This window comes from Pinus tabuliformis, chromosome 9 (assembly GCF_031772625.1).
Source record: "Pinus tabuliformis cultivar Carrire ecotype Pingquan chromosome 9, CPIR1, whole genome shotgun sequence".
NCBI lineage: Eukaryota > Viridiplantae > Streptophyta > Pinopsida > Pinales > Pinaceae > Pinus > Pinus tabuliformis.
Window position 1 is genome coordinate 536,305,583 of NC_142307.1, and position 3,418 is coordinate 536,309,000.

Below are 3,418 nucleotides of genomic sequence, written 5' to 3' on the forward strand. Positions count from 1 at the left end.
CCAACCTCACCTTCTAGCTAGGTTTTCTCTCGAAAGGGTTTCCTAAGTTACATCTTGTGTCAATTATGATTTTTGAGTTTTATTTCATTGTTCTCTATTTTCTACATATTTTATCCGTTGCATGCATAAGCATAATATAATAATTAATGAATCCATAAATCTAAGAGGAAATTAACCATCACAATATAGATTTCAAATTTTAAGCATAATTTCATCAGATTTGTTTCGACAAATTGTCTAATGGAATATCCACATAAATTTACTGATCAAATTTCCATATTAAATTTTTTCATAACAATTTTGTTACAAAATAATTAACCATTTATGCATATTGAAAATAGAAAATTTCAAAATTTTCTATTTTAAATTTTTGCATAACAACTTTGTTACAAAATAATTAATTTTTTCCATTAAAACTTGTCTACAAAAGAATCAAGAACATGAAATTTGAAAATCAAAATACTTGAACAACAAAAATTGATTTCATAAGTTTATGAGAAATATTCTTCCGCAACATAAATTTTATGCGCTTAACATCCATGAAGTACGCCATTGTTAAGTCTAGTGAAAGAGAAGAATAATTGACTAGATATGGAAAAGAGATGTCTATATATTATGCAATGTGAATGTGATGTTATTTGCAACATACAATATGAGCATTTGAAATGTTGTCATAGGTATTATGATATATGTTTGCAACATATAGGAACAATAAACTAGACCATGGAAGGAGAAAATGAGGATTGCCACTTAAAGATGAGTTAATGCAAATGTAAAACTTGAAATGGATGACATGAATGAAACCTAGAAGTTGCAACTAAATAACACCAAGTAGTACAAGCTAATAGTTATAAACCTAAAATTTACAATTATGAATTGTGAAGGTATCAATCCTTGGATTCTTAGGTTACAACCTATAGCCTACATGTCAATTAATGTTAAGTAAAATTAATGTGAAGTAAAATTAATGTTAAGGGCGAACTTACTATTTTATTAGTTAGATGAAATTTTAATGAGGATTTATGTGTAGTTATAACTAATTTGATAAGGTTCATTCAGAGATTGCCACTTCCTTAAAATTTTAAAGTATTTACTTCCATTAATAAATGAAAAGTAATTTAAAATGTTGAATTTTTTAAAGCTAATTTTAAATCATACTTCTATGACAGGTTAAACCTTTTGGAAGAGTTAGAAAGAATTCAATTCTTAATATTGAATAAGAAAAGATATTATCACATCAAGAAATGACTTAGACCCATATAACTAGAGGATGTTGTCACTTCAACCTTAGAACTTGCATCCAAATTTCTTTATACATTTCTACATCCTAAAAAATTGTGATAATGTTAGATAGTTTTACCTCTATAAATATAATGCTGAATTTTCATGATAATAACTTTCAACTTTATAGGAAGTTTTCGCACTTTATAATTATAATTATAAAATAAAAATCCAAAAACAACACTAATTATTATTTTTTAAAAGAAATATAAATAAAGTAAATAAGATAAGCACAATTTATATAAACATAAATGCTTTATCCACATATTTTGTGAAATAAAATGAAAAAGAAAATATGTTATATTAATATGCTTTATATCTTACATATTATACACACAAATATATTTCCGTTTGAATGATACATGTACTATTAAAATCAGTGTATAGTTGTTTATATCAACTCATTTTCTTGAGGTGCCACATGTTGTTATCACCATGCATACGTTGGTCTTCCATGATTGTCTCAATAAATATTAACATTCTTGGTTATACGGGTGTACATAAGTGTTTGGTGTTTGGTTATACGGGTGTATATAAGTGTTTGGTGTTTTCTAAAATTTATATGTGTATATTGAGACTTTGTATACATAATTGTACATATAATTCTTTTTCTACCAATTATTGTTGGTGTTGTCGTTTTTATTTTTCATTTTTTATCACACAAGTGCTTCAGAATATATAGAAGTCTTCTAGAGACAGTGTTTGGGTTGATTGAAGATGAGTGCCTAGGACATCTTAATCAGTGTTGTCAAATTTATCTTAAATACTTACAACAACATAGTTTGTCACAAGTAATTCAAATAATATTGATTCAAAACCATTCATAAAGATACAATGTATGAACCAACATACACACAAGAATACACAAGAAATAATCCCTGATCAGTGATGGCCAAATCAGATTGAGTGCTTGCATCAAATCAATTGTTTAGGTAGATGTAATAGTAGAAGACAGTAGAGGAGAAATCCATCATACAGAGCTTAAACTTCAAGAATTCTATATATATGGATTTAGAGAGAAACGAGAGAAAGGGAATGCTTATGAGATGCTAAGATACATGGAGCAATTTTTAAAGACTTTTTTCCACATCAATGTAGATATTTTCCATAAATAACATGATCTAAATGAATCTTCTTCTAATGAGAAATATATCTAGTAGCTACGTGACATGAAATCTGAGAATAGTATTTAACATATATGAAAACAGCGAGGTAGAAGAACATACTGCAACCCAATAAGTTAGAATCACCAAAACTCTTGTATTAATCTTCTGAGAAATGTGCATACATCCATATTTATAACACTACCTTCATGAAAATAGTAAAAGGCCTTTTCCAAGAGTTTATTTCCAAAAATTATGAACCTTATTTAAGTGTTTCTTCCCTCTATTTATAAGGAGAGGCGAGATTTGAACAACAACTACAAAACATCTCAATCGAGCTCTAGCTATCCGATAGACTAGCTGTCTCAGCATGTGATGGCTCGGTGTCCCAAAATAATTACAACAGATTGATTGCTTCTTTAAAATGTAACAAAGTACAAAATACAGAACATGGGGAAACTAAATAATGACCCTAGCAAAATATCTCCATGTTGATTCCTATGATCGACTCTGATCAGGCCACGCCCTGGTCATGATTTTTCTCCTCTGTTACTCGACAGGTTCACCTATCGCTTTCACCTTAACTGCTTGAATTTTTCCCTCTCTAGAGCTAGGAAAAATCGAAAGTTGGTTGCTTACCACAGTACATAAACAGATATTGACTTGGTTGTCTTTCATTGTATGACTGTGTGGAGCTCCATGTTGAGAAATTAATTCCCAGGTGACTTGCACACTGCTTCCTCAGTCCCATACCTCCATTTAACTCGCTGAAGACGTGCATGCGAAGAGATCAAATTCATTTATGTTACCAATGTTGACCTTGGTTTCTTGTTACTGAGGCTTCCATAGGATTAGCCCATTTCAGTTACCAACTCCTTTGTGCCTTCATTCAATATTGCAGCTACCGACCCATACGCCTTTAAAGCTTTGCACTGCACCATCAAGATTCAAAACTTTACTCATCGAGACTCTTATTCTTAAAGATATTACGAAAACAATGAGTTCCAATGTCCTTGGCCCCTTTTATTTATCCC